The 18,218-nt window shown below is 34.8% G+C and overlaps 1 long non-coding RNA gene across 1 annotated transcript in view; it reads left to right on the forward strand.

Annotated features, from left to right (window-relative positions):
- The window catches only part of LOC118151440 (uncharacterized), a 287,479-nt gene that overhangs the window by 141,576 nt on the left and 127,685 nt on the right, over positions 1-18,218 (forward strand). The window lies entirely within an intron of this gene.

Genomic DNA, 18,218 nt, shown 5'->3' on the forward strand with positions numbered 1-18,218 from the left:
AAATTGTCTTAAACTGACTGTTTTTGTATTTTGAACATTTTTGAATTGCTTGAATAAATTCCCCTTAGTTATACTATGTAATTATTTTAAAAATCATTCAATTAAGTTTGTTGGTACTTTTGTTGAATATTTTATGTAGAAATTCATAAATAATGTTAATCTGTAGTTTTTCTTTTCTTAGGATGTCCTCTGTTTTTGAAATCAGGGTAATACTGGCCTCATAGAATAAGTTAGGAAATACTCCCTCGTCCTGCAAATTAGGAAGAGTTTTTGAAGCATAAATATTAATTCTAACTTATACATTTAGTAGAATTCACCTGAGAAACCATCTTATTAACAATTATTTTCTTGTTTTATATCTGTTATACTTGTTATTAGTCTTTTCAGACTATTTTTATTCTTGGGTCAGTTTTGGTAATATATTTTTCTTGTAATTTGTCCATTTCATCTAGGCTATCTAATTTTGTAATATAATTGATTTTGGTCTTCCCTTCTAATCAATTTAATTTGATTAACTTAATCTAAGTTATGTAGTAATGCTATCTTTTGTATTTCTAATTTTAGTTCTTTGAGTCTTGTCTAATTCTCTTGTTCAGTACAGATAAAACTTTGTCAGTTTTTCAAAGCACAAAATTTAAGTTTCATGGATTTTTTTTTTTTTTTTTTAGACGGAGTTTTGCTCTTGTTACCCAGGCTGGAGTGCAATGGCGCGATCTCGGCTCATGGCAACCTCTGCCTCCTGGGTGCAGGCAATTCTCCTGCCTCAGCCTCCTGAGTAGCTGGGATTACAGGCACCCGCCACCATGCCCAGCTAATTTTTTGTATATTTTTTAGTAGAGACAGGGTTTCACTATGTTGACCAGGATGGTCTCGATCTCCTGACTTCGTGATTCAACCGCTTCGGCCTCCCAAAGTGCTGGGATTACAGGCTTGAACCACCGCGTCCGGCCGGATTTTTTTTTTTTTTTCTTATTTTTTTATTGCATTTTAGGTTTTGGGGTACATGTGCAGAGCATACAATACAGTTGCATAGGGACACACATGGCAGTGTGTTTTGTTTGCTTTCACCCCTTCACCCACATTTGGCGTTTCTCCCCAGGCTATCCCTCCCCACCTCCCCCTCCCACTGGCCCTCCCCCTTTCCCCCAATAGACCCCAGTGTTTAGTACTCCCCTCTCTGTGTCCATGTGTTCTCATTTTTCATCACCCGCCTATGAGTGAGAATATGCGGTGTTTCATTTTCTGTTTTTGTGTCAGTTTGCTGAGAATGATGTTCTCCAGATTCATCCATGTCCCTACAAATGACATGAACTCATCATTTCTGATTGCTGCATAATATTCCATGGTGTATATGTGCCACATTTTCCCAATCCAGTCTATCATCAATGGGCATTTGGGTTGATTCCAGGTCTTTGCTATTGTAAACAGTGCTGCCTATGCATGTGTCCTTATAGTAGAATGATTTATAGTCCTTTGGGTATATACCCAGTAATGGGATTGCTGGGTCAAATGGAATTTCTATTTCTAAGGCCTTGAGGAATTGCCACACTGTCTTCCACAATGGTTGGACTAATTTACACTCCCACCAACAGTGTAAAAGTGTTCGTTTTTCTCCACATCCTCTCCAGCATCTGTTGTCTCCAGATTTTTTAATGATCGCCATTCTAACTGGCATGAGATGGTATCTCAATGTGGTTTTGATTTGCATCTCTCTGATGACCAGTGACGATGAGCATTTTTTCATATGATTGTTGGCCTCATATATGTCTTCTTTCGTAAAGTGTCTGTTCATATCCTTTGCCCACTTTCAAATGGGCTTGTTTGTTTTTTTCTTGTAAATCTGTTTGAGTTCTTTGTAAATTCTGGATGTCAGCCCTTTGTCAGATGGGTAAACTGCAAAAATTTTTTACCATTCTGTTGGTTGCCGATTCACTCTAGTGACTGTTTCTTTTGCCCCGGCCGGATTTTTTAATTACATTTTTATTGTCTACTTTTAAATGTCTGATCAAATTGTTATTTTTTATGCTTGATTTTGGTTTAGTTTACTCTTGCTTTTTATATTTCTTTAGTTGAAAAATTGGGTCATTCATTTAATCCTTTTTATTAGGCATTTATAGAAATACATTTAAAAATATTGTATTAGCTTCATTCTGTAACTTTTGATATGTTTTGATGTATTTTATTCAGCTCAAAGTATTTTTAAATTTCCCTTGTGATTTTTTTCTCTCATTGCTTATTTATGCGTTTGTGGCTGAATTTTCAAATACTTGTAATTTACTGAACTTTCTTCTGTTACTGATTTCTGATTTATTTCCATTAAGACCAGACGAGGCATTTTGTATTACTTCAATCATTTGAAATAGATTGACTGACTTTGTTGATGGCTAACCTGTATCAGCAGTGATTTTTATTTTTTATGTAGATTCAAGTTACTATTCAGCTTTTTTTATGTCAATCTGAAGGACTCTAATATTTTTGATAGGTTATGTGTTCTAGCAACATTTTTTTTCAATTTTTCTTCATCCAGGAATGTTCCAATTTCTCCTTTATTTTTGACGCTTACTTTCACTGAATATAGAATTCTTCATTGAGAATCTTTTACACTCAGCACTTTAAGTATGTTATTGCAATGACTTCTGGACTTCATGATTCAAAAGAAATGAAAGTTCAAGGGTCAACATGATATATTACTTAATTCTTTCTGCCTTTAAAACTTTTCTTTTGTCTTGACTTTCAACGATTTAATTATAATCTGGCTTCGAGTTTATCTTTCTTAACATTTGTTGAGGTTCTTAGATGTACATATCCGTGTCTTTCATTAAATTTGGGAAGTTTTTGGCCATTATACATCAACATTTTTGCCCCATCTGTCACTTTTTCTGGGACTCTCATTAGGCATGAGTTGGTATACCTTATGGTTTTCCAAAGATATTTTAGTTACTGATTTATTTTTCTTCATTCTCATTTTTTTCTGTTCCTCAGACTTGATATTTTCAATTGAGTTATCATCGAGTTTTCTGATTCATTGCTCTGCCTACTCCATATGCTCTTGTGCCCCCATCTAGTGATATCTTATTGCAAGTATACTTTAAAATTCCTGAATTTTTACTTAATTTTTTTCTTTGTAATTTTATCTCTTTATTAATATTCCCCATTTGGTGAGACATTATTCACATAATATTCTTTAGTTTTTAGTCACAATTTCCTTTAGTTCTTTGAACATATTTAAAATATGAATTTAATGTTTCTAGTAAGACTAATGTCTGGGCTTCCTCAGGGATTGTTTCCATTGGTTTCTTTTCTGAGTTTGAGCCATACTTTATTGATTGTTTCGGATGGCTCCTAATTTTTTGTTGAAAACTGAACATTATAAATAACATGTGTCAACTCCACATCAGAACCTTCCCCCTTCCTGAAGCTTGTTGTCATTGTTTGTGTGATTAATGAGTTTTCTGAACTAATTTTGTAAAGCCTGTATTTTGTTGTTGTTGTTGTTGTTGTTGTTATTTGTGGCTATGGAGACTCTGCTTGATTATCTTTGTGTTCAGCTAATGACTGGATGAAGAATTTCTGTAATTGTTGGAAAGCATAAGCCTCACTGTATTTGTTGAAACTTTATGTTCAGGTTGGTCCACACCTCTAAACTTACCTTGTCAGTTAAAATCTGTGGCTTAGCCTTCACTTCCTGCATGTGACAACCTCAAGATCAGTCAGAAGTGAGAGCTCAGTGCATTCTCAGGATTTTCTTTAGCATGCACTGCTTTAGGCATGTTTACCACTGCATGCATATGTGTGGCCTTCCAGAGTCTCAGAAATATATGAGGTTTTTCAAAGCCTTTATGGACATAATATTACTCAGTTTTCATTTTAAGCTCTTTAGTTAACATGATATTAGTTCCAAATATTATTAAATGCCTCAGGTCATCGAAAAATTTTAAAAGTGCTTGTATCTGTTTTCAACAACACCCCAAAGGAAAATGCTTCTCCTCTCTCACATTCTCTTTTAGAACTGGTATCTTATGAAAATTTGATGACCTTCACTTATTCATCTGTTTCTCTTTATGACCTTTAACTGCCCAAGAAATATTGAGTGAAATAAACTTTCTATGAGTCAGATCTGTTCTCCATTAAAGCACCAGGCTTCTACCTCTTTTTGGCAACTTCACTTCTCTCCATATCCTGAACCTGCCAGTATAATTATAAAAAAATTACTATGTGTTAAGAAATTATTGGTTTCTTCCAAATATTTCCCACTTACTTTATAGCAATTCCTCTTCTATTTTTATGTCCCAATCAAGAATGCCATATTTTTTCATTTCTCATAATAAATTTAAAAGTTAAAAAATTATTACTGTAATATACCTATTCTCAATGTTATTTACTCCTTATAGGATTAAGTATGGAAAAAGGCAAAACATGGCTTCAAAGAAATTCAATAGAAATTTGTTGCCAAAATGTGTGTGTGTGTGTGTATATATATATATGTGTGTGTGTGTGTGTGTGTGTGTGTGTGTGTGTTCTCTCTAGCTAGATATCTTTAAAAAAACCCTATTTATTTATTTAGTTTCTTAGTTTTTCTAATTCCCTAAACTTCTTAAGAATTCCCTATCTGAAGTCATTAGAGTAGCCAACATATTTATATTCTCTGGATTCAGTTGCGTACCATCATTAAGCATTTCTTTTTTGTTTTGTTTTGTTTTTTGTTTTTGAGACGGCCAGCTCTGCCACTAGGCTGGAGTGCTGTGGTGCGATCTTGGCTGGAGTGCAGTGGTGTGATCTTGGCTCACTGCAACCTCTGTCTCCTGGACTCAAGCAATTCTCCCGCCTCAGCCCCCTGAGTAGTTGGAACTATAGGCATGCACCACCACGTCCAGCTAATTTTTGTATTTTTAGTAGAAACAGGATTTCACCATTTGGCCAGGATCTTCTCAATCTCTTGTCCTCATGATCCGTCTGGCTTTGCCTTCCAAAGTGCCAGGACACAGGTGTGTGCCATTGCACCGGTTCCATTAAACAATTTCAATAGTAGCACAACTTTTCCTTTCATTCATAATTCTAAAACTGTTAGAGGTTTGGTTTTATTGCATCTTCACTTTTCAACTTATCTTTGAAATAAGACATATTAAACAATAAATACAAAAGCAAACAGTGTTTAATATTCCTTTTGTAAGCAAGTATGTCTGAAATGCCTACTACATATGAAATACCTAGCTAGATATGAGAGATGCAGAAACAAACATAATAGTTTTTGAGCAAGGAGTTTTGCAGTTTGAATTTTAAAATATGCATTGCAACTTCAGAAAAAGGAAAATCAAAAGAAGCTGGAGTAAACTGGAGAAACAACATAGTGAGTGAGGATAGAAAATGAGCCAAGCATTAAAGAAGGAGTAGGATTTAAGAAAACAGGGAAATCGGAAAAGCAATAATGCCCCAGAGTAAGATCACGAAGTCAGTCAAATAAATCTCAGAGCATCAAGCCTGACAGACCCAATGTTTCTTTTCTAGAGTAAATGTTGAGAATGTGTAACTACTGCTGTGGGCTTGCTATAAGCTTTTGTGGACTAGTATTCTGTCATTCCTCTGAAATGAATAGGTGGTTGCCCATACATAAAAATCTTTTTTTTTTTTATCAAAAAGAAAAAAAAGAAATCTTTTTTGTTCTCTCAGATTTATTCTTTCTTCCTTGGCTGGCTGGATAAGCTACTATAGATTCTTTATAAATACTTATCACATTCCTTTCCCAGCTCCTTTAAGTAATCTAGAAAATATAAAATTAACTAGAGTGCTTCATGAAAAAAGATTGCTATCAAATCAAAACAATTTGTTTAAGAAAATCTCAGTGCCATTTTGCCAACACAAAGCTATTTGTTTTGAAGAGAATTTTGCATCTTTTTATATTTGTTGATGAGAGGATGGTGAAACAGATGTGTAATATTCTAATATTTTTTCAAACCTTCCTCTTCATATTGCCCACTCCCTAAAATGTTCACTTAGGGCAGTGCAAATTGTATAATAGCATAAAGATGCTTGGTTATGAAGAACCAGTTACTAAGTTCTAAAATGTGCCTATGATTGGGCACTATACATTGCTTTTGAAAGGCTCTGATTAAAAAAAAAGAAGAAGAAGATCAAGAAAATTCAGGCATTCAGGGGAACATTAATATTAACTAATATAAATCTTTATATAGTAGAGGAGAAAGAGGTATTGTGAAATTGTGTTCACTTATACTGTCATTATATACCTGGAATTTCACAGCAAATGGGGATTTGCTTTTATGAAATTGTCTATATGTAGTGTCAGTTGATATTAATAATTATAATAAATATTAACAAATTATTTCTTAATCTAAGAGACATTACTGCATCAACATGCCTACAATCTATGTCTTCATGGTGTGTGACTTTTAGAGTATTCTTATGCACCCATGTGAAAAATGTTTGTCTCTTGATGATTCATGCATTTGAAAATATATAAGGTATTGGCTACTGGTTTATCAATGTAAAGAGTATATGTATTTTTGAAATTGTGGTTAAGTTGAGGGAGACCATCGATAGTTTACATATAAATATTACGGTTCTAGCATCACATTTTTCAGTTAATACTGAAATGGGAAAGGATCCCTTGTCCCCTCGCAGGACATGGCACAGGGGGAATGGCCTGCTTCTTCAGTGTCCCACTGCTCAAATCTCAAGATGAGCATACAGTCTGGCAGGTTGTGGGGCTCCAGCCCCATGGCAGTGCCTAGGGGTGAATGTTTACAGCTCCTGAAGCCCCAGTGAGCTTCTGTTACAGAGTGCTCTCTTAGTTTGCTGGCTATAGGTGGTTGTGTTAACTAGCTCAATTGGAAGCTCTACCTTGTTGCATCAGAGGACGCAGAGGACTTTCTGTATCCCGAGTTCTTGCCTTGCTGTATTGGAAGAATCAGATCACACATAGGTTTGGGGAATGAGTGCAAAGTTTTATTGACTGAAAGTAACTCTCTGCCTATGTGGGAGAGAGAAAGGAGATGGTTTTCCCCTGGAGTTGGGCCACTTGGCAGCCCTGGCTGTCCTCTGACTGTCCCAGCCAAACTTCACCTAGTCCCACAGGTGGATGGCCTGCCAGCATGCTGGCATCTGTTGGCCTGCTCTTCCGCTGGTGTGTGCTCCCTGACCAGATGCTTGTATTTTCTTCCCATGTGTTCCTCACAACATCCAATTGCTGTGTGAGTGTGCCTGCTATGTTCTTGGTTTTTGTTTGTTTGTTTTGAGATGCAGTCTCACTCTGTCCCCAGGCTGGAGTGCAGTGATGGGATCTCAGCTCACTACAACCTCTGCATCCTGGGTTCAAGCAATTCTCCTACCTCAGCCTCCCGAGTAGCTGGGATTACAGGTGGTGCCTACCACTGCCCCCAGCTAAGTTTTGTATTTTTAGTAGAGATGTGGTTTCACCATCTTGGCCAAGATGGTCTCGACCCCTTGACCTTGTGATCTGCCCACCTCGGCCTCCTAAAGTACTGGGATTACAGGCATGAGCCACTGCACTTGGCCAAGTCTTGGGTTTTTTAGGCACAGAATGGAGGCAAAGTCAGCCAGAGTGGTCTTGGGAAATGTAACATTTGGCGTAAAGGCAGGAGTGCCTGTCCTCAGCTAGATCCATGTCCATGGGAGTACAGCCCTGGCCAGGGACCACACCCTCTCTACCCAGCACTTTGTTTCCCACTTCACTGTTATGTATTTAAAGGAACCACACTCTTCCATTCCCAGCACTGCCATATCAATAGTGTCATAAATAAGATTTCAAAGCAGTTTCAGTGCCTTTTTGCATTCTTTTATAGGAATAAGAAATTATAAAATGAGAAATTAATTCCTCAGGTTAAATCTGCTAAAATTTTCAAATATTTTGTTATCACTGGGTATAAATATAATGATAATTTTGGTTTATGCAAAAGAATTACTAGACTTTTAAAAATACCACTGATTTTTCTAAAGTAAGACTAAAGATTTGACTACTTAACCTCATATGTCAAATAAGGAAAAATGTCTTCCACAGAGCAATATGCTTTACAGTAGTCTTTCATATGCATATGTAACTTTGCAAACAATACAACATTAGAAACTTATTAGATTTATATTAAAATGCACTGAATATATTTAAATGCTTATTCTTTATATAGTACCTATATCTATTTATTATAATTTTTATATTTAGAATTTCTGTGTTTTTCAAATGCTGTTTTGGATTTCATTTATCTTTTTTTTGACAATTGTATGCATAAAGAGAAATTTTTTCTTCTTTTATTAGTATACTAGTATTTCATCCAACTAAAATATCATAAAAAGATTTCATATACACTGGTTAATGGATGAAAAAAGAGTGTGTGTACAGTTAGCAAAGAACAGCAATGAGTGAGGAAGAACAGCAGAAATAATAGAAAGAAGTAGCCACAGCAGGAAATTCTTCTTTCTTCACTGACATTCCGTTTGCTCTTTCTCCTTCACACAAATTGTCATTTGTTTACTTAGTTTTTCTCTTCCAGCCCCAACTCATTTATGTTTTCTTTTGCCCCCTTTTAATTTCTCCCTTAATTTCCACATTTGCAAATATTTTTAGTGATTTAAAGTTACATCCAAGTTAATTTATAGAGCATATTTCAATTTATCTCCTGAAATGTAGCCAATTGTTGAAACAAAAATGTTTCCAATTTTTGTTGTGAATATATTCTGAAAGGCCTATCCTCTATCAGAAATTTGTTGGGCCTGCTGCCTATTTATGTGAATAGAGTTTTATTGAAACACAGCCATATCCATTTGTTTATTTATTATGTATGGCTGTTTTTAGCTACAATGGCAGAGTTGAGTACTTGCAAAACAGAGACCATATGGCTCACAAAAGCTAAAATATTTACTATCTGGTCTTTTACAGTAGTAGTTTGCCAGCCCTTGATCTACAGATGCTGGGATTCTAAGGTGTAGAATATCCACACTAATTTCCGTTTTTATATGTCTCCTGTGTGCCCTACATTTTTATTTTCAAGTTACTTAGCAGTTCTCTGCATTCTGCCTTCTGCCTTCACAGGCTAAAACTTTATCACCTATTTTAGAGGAAAAATAAATGAAGCCGTGCTGAACCTACTATCTTAATATTTGCTCTCACCATATCTACAATACAATCTAGGTCTTTATTCATCTTCATCTCTACTGTCTTTCTTCCCATCTTCTAATTTTTTTCTGCTAAGGATAATACTGTACTCTAATTTGCCTGAATTTTCAAACTTTTAATTTCATTTGCATCTTTCCTTAGAAAATGAATTAGTTAATGTTTAAAAGTTTCAAAAGTCTTGACTGGGTATGGTGGTGGCTCACACAACTTGTACTCCCAGCACTTTGGGAGACAGAGGTGGGTGGATAATCTGAGGTCAGGAGTTCAAGACCAGCCTGGACAACATGGAGAAACCCCGTCTCTACTAAAAATACAAAAATTAGCTGGGTGTGGTGGTGCATGCCTATAATCCCACCTACTTGTGGAGCTGAGGCAGGAGAATTGCTTTAACCCAGGAGGTGGAGGTTGAAGTGAGCCAAGACTGCACCACTGCACTCCAGTCTGGGCAACAGAGAAAGACTCCATCTCAAAAAAAAATGATAAATTCAAAAGTCTTTTTAGTCAAGATAGAAAGCATACAATTTGTAAATATTAAGTTTAAAAGTTCTCAATATCTCCTTCTAGCCTTTGACTTTTTTTTTTGTATTCTTTATAACAATTTTCTAAGAATATGGTGAGGTCCTCTATTCTTGTTTCTTAGTCTTCCATTTCTCTGGATAATCTCCAACGTCTTATTACCTGAAACATATCAGGTTTTCAGTAAATGTTTAATGAAATGATGATTTAATTAACAATTTGGTTAATTCAGCAAGTTATTATTTATCTTCCTAGAATTCCATTATACAGACAAGTAATTGTTTTATTAAATCTATAGGTCATCTCTGTTCTCTGTATGCCATTCTCAAGAGAAAAATGCATACCAAAAGTGTAATGTAACGACCAACTCAGTCCAATAAAAGCAATACCTTCAAAGACTGCTTCATCATTCTAGGAAAAATTATTCAGTCTTTCAAATTACCTTCCTTTCCTCAGCCTCCAGTAGGGAACCTTCATGGAGAAAATTGTGTGACTTGAAATCTGAAAGCATAAAGTTGAGATTCTTGTCATGATATCATGAGTTCCTCTGTTCACAGCACAGATTTCTTTTCTCCTCGGTCTCTAAGTGCTCTGCTGAATATAATGCTCAAAATTCCAGTTGATGCCATTTTACATCTGCTTTCTTGCTCTTTGGCTACTCTCTCTTTCTTTGCCTCTTTGTCTCTCTCTCTTTCTCTCTCCCTTCCTTCCTGCGTGTGGGTCTCTCTTTTTTCCTCATAAAATTTTACACCTGTAAAATGAATCTCGCTTTTTATTTTTACTACGCATTATAGATCTATTATAATAATAGGTTGTATTATAGACCAATGACATAATTTTCACTACAAAGTGGGACCCTTTGATACAGGTTTTCTAGAACTGATCCTTGATATTTAAGAGGGAAAAGGGCATGGGCACTTCTCTGTTAGGAGACAGTGATTTATGGCTCTGTTATGTTTCTATATGGTTTGAAAGCATAAGTATTGACTATCTTTTGCCTACATTATGTTTTCAAAGAAATGTGTATAGCAGACAGACTTGGTAGACAGAGATACTATACCCTTCCAGAGCAATATGTAGGCATGTTTGCTATTCATTTTCAAATACCAGGTTCTCTGAACTCGAGATTTCTCTCCAGTAGTGTGACCCAGGACATGTGTAGGTGCCACCTGGCCCCCTTGATATCTCCCTGTAAGAACTGGGGCTTAGATAACTGACTTAAGAAAACACTGATACTCTCCGGCTACTCCTATGAATATGAGTAAAATAGTTTAATAGGAGTCTTACATCTTCTATCAGCACTATGAAACAGTGTTAGAGTAACATAGCTTGTGAATTGGTAAAAATCTCAAACCCATGACAGTTTTTTTTTTTTTTTTTTGAGATGGAGTTCTGCTGTTGTTACCCAGACTGGAGTGCAATGGCACAGTCTCTACTCACCGTAACCTCCACCTCCTGGGTTCAAGCAATTCTCCTGCCTCAGCCTCTTGAGTAGCTGGGACTACACACCACCATGCCCAGCTAATTTTTGTATTTTAGTAGAGATGGGGTTTCACCTTGTTGACCAAGATGGTCTCGATTGCTTGACCTCATGATCCACACGCCTCAGCCTCCCAAAGTGCTGGGATTATAGGCGTGAGCCACCACACCCGGCTGACAGATCTTGATAGATTGTTTCAAAAAGATTGTCTGATTTATATATTTCTCTTTTCAATAGGCAAATATTGCCTCTCTCTCTTTGCATTTCTTTTATAACATATTTAAACCTCTTTCTTTAGACACATACCCCAGAAAAAGAGAAATATTAACCAAGTACTCAAAAATATGAAATATATTACTACATAAATAAATGTCATAATATAGCTCTAATACAAAAATAATACTCATAAGGCCAGCATTATGCTGATAGAAAACTGAGAGAAAGACAGTACAAAAAGAAAACAAAAGAAAATACACAGAGAGAGTAGTATTCTTCATAAACATAGACACAAAATTCTTCTGCAATATATTAGTGAATCAAATCCAGCAAGATACATAGATAGAAATATAGCTATACAGATATATATAGATATAGATATTTACAATTATTAAATGGGGTTTACTCTAGAAATTTAATCATTTTTAGTATTTGAAAATGCATCAATGCAATTAACCTTATTAACACACTAAAAAAGAAAATTATACTTTATATCTATTAATGCAGATAAATTATTTGACTAAAACCAATATTTATTCCTGGCATATAAAAAAACAAACCTTAAGCAAACTGAGAATAAAAGGAACTTCCTCAACCTAATAAAGACATCTAATAAAAACCTAAAGCTAACATAATACTTAATGGTAAAAATCTGAATGCTTTCCTCCCAAAGTTGGAACAAACAGAAGGATGTCACTCTTATATATCATAGTACTTTAAGACCCAACCAGTGCCATAAGACAATAAAAATATAAAAGAATGTGGTTAAGAAAGGATGGAATAAAAGTATCTCAAGAACATATGACATTCTAGCTCACACAGAAAATCCCAAAGAATACACAAAATTATCCTAGAACTGTTAAAGAAACTTAGCAATATCATAGTATATAAAATCAAAATTTAGGTAAAAATTCTATCTTTATGTTAGGTATGAACATGTGAAAATAAAAATTGAAAGAAGAATATATTTACAGTTGTTCCAAAGATCAAATTTATAGGTATAAATAGAAAATATAAACAGGTTCTATAGGCTGTAAACTACAAAACACTGATTAACTTTTTTAAAAAGATGTAATTGAAGAGCTATACCATGTTCATAAATTCAAGCTTCAGCTTAGTAAAAACTTTAATTCTCTCCAAATTTATCTGTAGATCAATTCTATTTCTGTCAAAGTTTCAACAAGATCTTTAATGGATATAGACAAGATTATCTTAAAATTTATATGAAATTTAAAAGGAATTGGATAATGTAAACAATTTTGATAGACAATAATTAACTTAGTGCAATAGCGCTACCAGATTTAAAATCTACATCGCTATAGTAGTCCTCAGAGTGTGGTATTGGCAGACAGTTAGCCCTATGGAACAGAAATAAGACCTAGAAATAAAACCATACAAATATATGCAACTAAGTTTAGACAAAGTATCAACAATCATTGGATCTAGGAAGGAAACATTTTTCAATAAATGATAAAATAATTGAATATTAATTGCAAAAAGTGAACCTCATACTTTATACAAATGCCTAATAAAGGTATTAAACTTTTAAAAAATCATAGTAGAGAAAACCTTCATGATTTTTGAATGGGTTAAATATTCTTTAAGACATTAAAGGAAGACCCATAAAAGAGAAACAAATAACTGAAACTTCATTAGAATTAAGAACTTATGGTTGTTGGAAATCTCTGTTTATGAGGTGGAAAGACAAGCGATTGGCTGGGAAAGAATATTTTCAAACATGATATTCAGCAAAAGACTAACCTAATAGTTAGAGATCTCTCTATAGTTGACAGTAAAATGACACAAGAAATACAATTTAAAAGTTGCAAAATTATTGAACACACATTTCACCAAAGAAATTATATGAATGGCATATAAATGCACAAAAAAAGAGTGAAAAATTTGATCACTCATAACAGCTATAATATAAAACAATACAGTCACTCTGAAATTGGTCTGGTGGCTTTGTAAAAATTACACACTTCCCTTATGAGCCAGCAATCACATTCTTGGACATTTATTCTAGAAACAAAATACTTTAACAAAAATGTTGTATATAAATGTTCACCGTGGTATTATTTGTAATAATCAAACACTGGAAACAGTCCAAATGATTTTCAGTGGGTAAACAGTTAAATAAACTGTATTATGTGTGATGGAATACTACTCAACAAGCAAAAGGAACAAAGTATTATACACACAACTTGTTGCATACATCTTAAGGGCATTTTGCTGGGTGCAACAAGTCTTTATTAAAAGTATTACATACTATATAATACAACTTATGTAACATTCTTGAAAATGACAAAACTAAAGCTATGAAGAATGAATAAGTGGTTTCCAGAGATTAGGGAGGAGAAGATGTGATAAGAGGAAGTATGATAGAGTTCCTTTGTAGTGATGTTATAGTACCTTACCTTGAGTATGGTAGTGATTATATTAAAATCTCAATGTGATATGGTATAGAATTATTCCTAAAATATATGAAAAATTACTGTATATACAAATTTTTAATTTCTAAAGGTGATCCATAGTCTAATGAATCTTATTGAGTTAATCAATTTTCTGAATTTGGAAGTGTACTATAATGCTGTAAACTGCCAACATTGTATAACCGGAGTGGTGGCTACACAGGACATTTCTGTCAGATTTTTGTGTCTCCTCATGAGTTTATAATTATTTCAAATTAAAAGATTAAACAATTAAATAGAAAAAGAAAGCAGGGTTTAAATATAACAAAGCCATACATTGTCAGAATGAGAAAAGTAAAACGTACTCCTATCAGGTGTTTATAAGAAATTCAAATATTATAATCTGGGTAATTCAAAAATAAAGGGATATATACCATGCAAAATGAATCAAAAGAAAGTTAGAGTTGTTATATGTACTAATATCACATAAAAATTACTTCAGGAATTAAAATATAATTGAGTGAATTTACATATTGATAAAATGGTCCTAGCTATTAAAACAGTGTTAGAAATGAGACAAAAATATAGGCATATTTTGGAGATATTGTTGGTTTCATTCCAGACTACCACAATAAATTGAATGTCACAATAAAGCAAGTCACACAAATCTTTCTTTCCTAGTGCACATAAAATTTGTGTTTATACTATACAATATTCTATTATGTATGCAGTAGTATTATGTCTAAAAGTGCAATATACATATCTTAATTAAAAAAGACTTTATTGCTAAGAAATGCTAATGATCATTTTCCCTTTTCTTGGAAAACAGCTCATTGTCATATGATTATGAGTTGCAGATGGTATGTTAGGCCATACTACTGTGTCAATAGGTAACTGATTTACACAACTTATGACTAACAGAGGGAAATCCTTTAGTCGCTTCCACAGAGTAGCTAGATATAAGCCTTCAGTGAGTTATAATCCCTTTGCTGGTAGAAAATCTTGCCTCTGTGTTGATGGCTGCTGCTGACGACTTTTCATAGGGCATTAATCCACCCATGAGAGTGGAGCCCTCATAATCCAAATACCACCTATTAGGCTGCATCTTCCAACACTATTGCATTGAGAGTTCAGTTTTCAACACAGAAGTTTGGGGGGACCCATTTAGAACAGAGTAGTGAGCAAGTACACACTTGTCACCAGGGAAGACTTACTCTTACATAGGCAGGATTCCACAGTATGTGCATGGTGAACTCACTGTGATTCACACAGGTTTAAAGAATAATTTTCTAAAATATTATTGGATTTGGAAAGCTCACTTAATTACAGAGTGCATAAGACACTTATGAGTAGCATAGAACAAAATGGCCAGACAGACCAGGCATTAACAATGACTCTTTCTAAAAGGAAAGTTCATGAGAGCTCCAATTTTCATAGGACTGGTTTAAAGATGATAGTGGGAGCATAATTCCAGAAAAACCACCCCTGGGTCCAGACTTTTGTTAGGCTTTATATGCAGTTAAACAAGATCATTGCAGTCATTAGACTCCTTGCTAAATTAATACAGTCCTGAAAGTTGAAACACAAAAGATTTTTGCCTGGTAAGATAAAAATGAACTTGAATTTTGTTTAACAGGAATTTGAAACAAGTCAGAATGTGCCTGAATTCCCATTCTGTGGTAGAAATAAAATACGGTTCTGATTTTCATCTGTGCCTGGATATGTGGTGTAATATAGTTTTTGTTTTGTTCTGTTTTTGAAATAAAATTTTGCCCTAGTTTTGAGGCCTTGACTCAAGTCCACACCCCATCAGTTTTGTTATCTGGCTCTCATACTCTTGGACCACTAGGAACCAGCCCTTGTCACCCTGGGACCGTTATCAGACAAGTGGAGATAGCCTGGAACCTCAGAGCTCTAAAAATTATTTAAATTAGTCAGTCCTCAGGGAGTCCATGAAAGAGCTAGCTAACCCCAGACACTCTGGTTGCTCTGCAGAAACTGCCTTTCACAGCCTCAGCTTGCTGCTCCTTGTCCTGAGTGTAACTCCCTGTATACAGTATAACTCCCTGAGTGTAGCTCCCCTTTCTGGGGCTATATGTAACAAAGACTTCTGCTTTTCATTGATTGGAGGATCACTGTGTTGTGCTCTGCCAAGAAAAAAATATTTAATCTTATACCAATGTTGCCGTCTAAGCCTTTGGTGTCTTCTCTGTCTGACTCAGTGTTTAGACATGTGATTTCCTTTGGCCCATGGGATGTTAGTAAATGTGAGACATGCAGAATCATTAAAAATGCTTGTACAGAGAGACTGGCTCTTCTTGCTCCTCCCTTTTCTAGGAAAACCTGCCCATTGTCATATGTTGGAAGATATAAAGTATGAAACGAGGACTGACTTGCCCCATTCAATCAAACTGAGACTATCTTAGATAAGCTGATAGTCTACTGAGCCCCAATATGTGAGTGAGCCTTGTCAAAATTGGCAGAACCAATCTTCAGACACAGCAAAGGACAAGCTACTGCACAGAATCAAGAGCAATAATAGCCCAACCAAGTATAGATCAGCAAAAGTCATTGGACATGCCAGACATAAGCCTTTCTTGTATGTTTCCGAGTTGTAGATTGTATATTATACCATATTACTGTGTCAATAGATGAATGATTTACACAGGTTATGATCAACAAAAGGAAATGTCCTTCAGTCACGTCCTCTGAGTAGCCTGATTTCACAAAAATTAGAACCTTCTGCCCACCCATAGCTGCTGCACTCCTATACTTCATTAACAAAACGGCTTGTCTTTCTTAACCAGATCACATTCAGGAGGCAGCTAAAAGATACTACAAATTCCCTTGAATATGAGCTGATTACTACTGGCTTGCTAAAGCATTGTTTTATTTTGTCATTGTTTTCATTTTCTTCTTCTCAAATAGAAATGAAAGAAGAAAATAAAATAAAAGCCACATGCCCACGGAATTGAAGAAATGATAAAGAAAAAAACCTCACACTTTAAAATAATGAAATAAAATGTGTGTTTTGCATTATGCACAGCATAATTCACTTAGTTGTGTTATTTACCTGATTCTTAGAGGAATCTGGACTTTTTCTTACTATATTCTTAAGAGCTCTAATGGCATGCCCATCCTGTGAAGTCTCTTCTAATATCAGGTACATTTGCATGACAGATGAAGTAGAATTAATTATCTAGACCTCTCATCTTCTTCTCTTAGAGTCAGATGATAATGTATGTGTGACACAAGTTATAAAAATTAGTATAAACTAAACATATACCAAGAGGAAGGATATAGAGGAGAAACAGAATTGTTTACTATGTAGGTAGAAGTAGTCTAAATAGTCTAGTCATCTTAATAAAGCTCTCATTGAAGTCTGTTCTGTTACCCCTTTACTCTTCTAAATCTACCTCCACTCTTTTCCACGTTAATCTCTCCAGCCAAAGACCATTCTTTCCTAACTGCATTAATATATACAGTGTATTTAGATATTCAACTAATAGGTTAACCGTGGCAGGAGATTATGGAGAAGACAGTGAAGGCAGGGTATCTATTCACCTGCACCTTCTGTACAAGAGTTCATTGGGTTGCCAAAGTTTGCTTTTTCTTTCCACAGAAGATCCTCATCTACTTCCCTAGTCCCAGGACCTGGTATCAGTCCCTTACGGTATAAGGTGGTAAACACCTGACCACTGCATCATCTTTGGTTTCTCCTTACTCGGTATCTTTACAAATTATTGTAAGGAAAGCCTCCTGAAATTATAATTATCCTGTATTGAGTTTGCCATATGTTTCCTATAGCATCACTAACTGGTGCACTGTTTAGCCACAATCCTCAAAACTTTACTTGTGTATTAAACAACTTCCAACAGAAGGTCTGAATGCAAGTGTAAGCTCTTGGGTAGATTAGAACTTGCCTCACTATTGGAAGGGTAATAAAAAAGAGAAAATGGAAAAAAAAAACAGGGTGCAGATAACTATTTATGACCTGAAGTAGAGAAAACAAATTTTATGGCATAATATGCCATGATATCAAAGTTGTCATTGATAAAATGCCACTATGGACTGTGTTTTGAGTATAATCTTGGTTGGTGACTTAAACCACAATTTCTCCATTTGAAACATAAGCATCTGATTACCTGCTGTACTCACCTTCAGCAGTATTCTAGAGGAAATCAAATAAGATAGCAAGTAAATATACATAGACCTAGAAAATTTCAAAAACGAGTGTTCATTTAATATATGGAAATTTTTAATGTCATTTTCATCTAATTAGACTAAAATGAATAAGATTTTAAAAGTCATAATTGTTGGAGTCCCTTGTATCTACTTGTTTCTTATTGAAAATTAGAATGAAATTTTAGATGTGTTTGTGTATCTCAGTTAAAGGAGAAATCCAATAAATAAGGTAGTTTTCTAAGACTAATTTCACTAAAAACATCCAATT

Source organism: Callithrix jacchus, chromosome 2 (assembly GCF_049354715.1).
Source record: "Callithrix jacchus isolate 240 chromosome 2, calJac240_pri, whole genome shotgun sequence".
In the NCBI taxonomy this organism is placed as follows: Eukaryota; Metazoa; Chordata; class Mammalia; order Primates; family Cebidae; genus Callithrix; species Callithrix jacchus.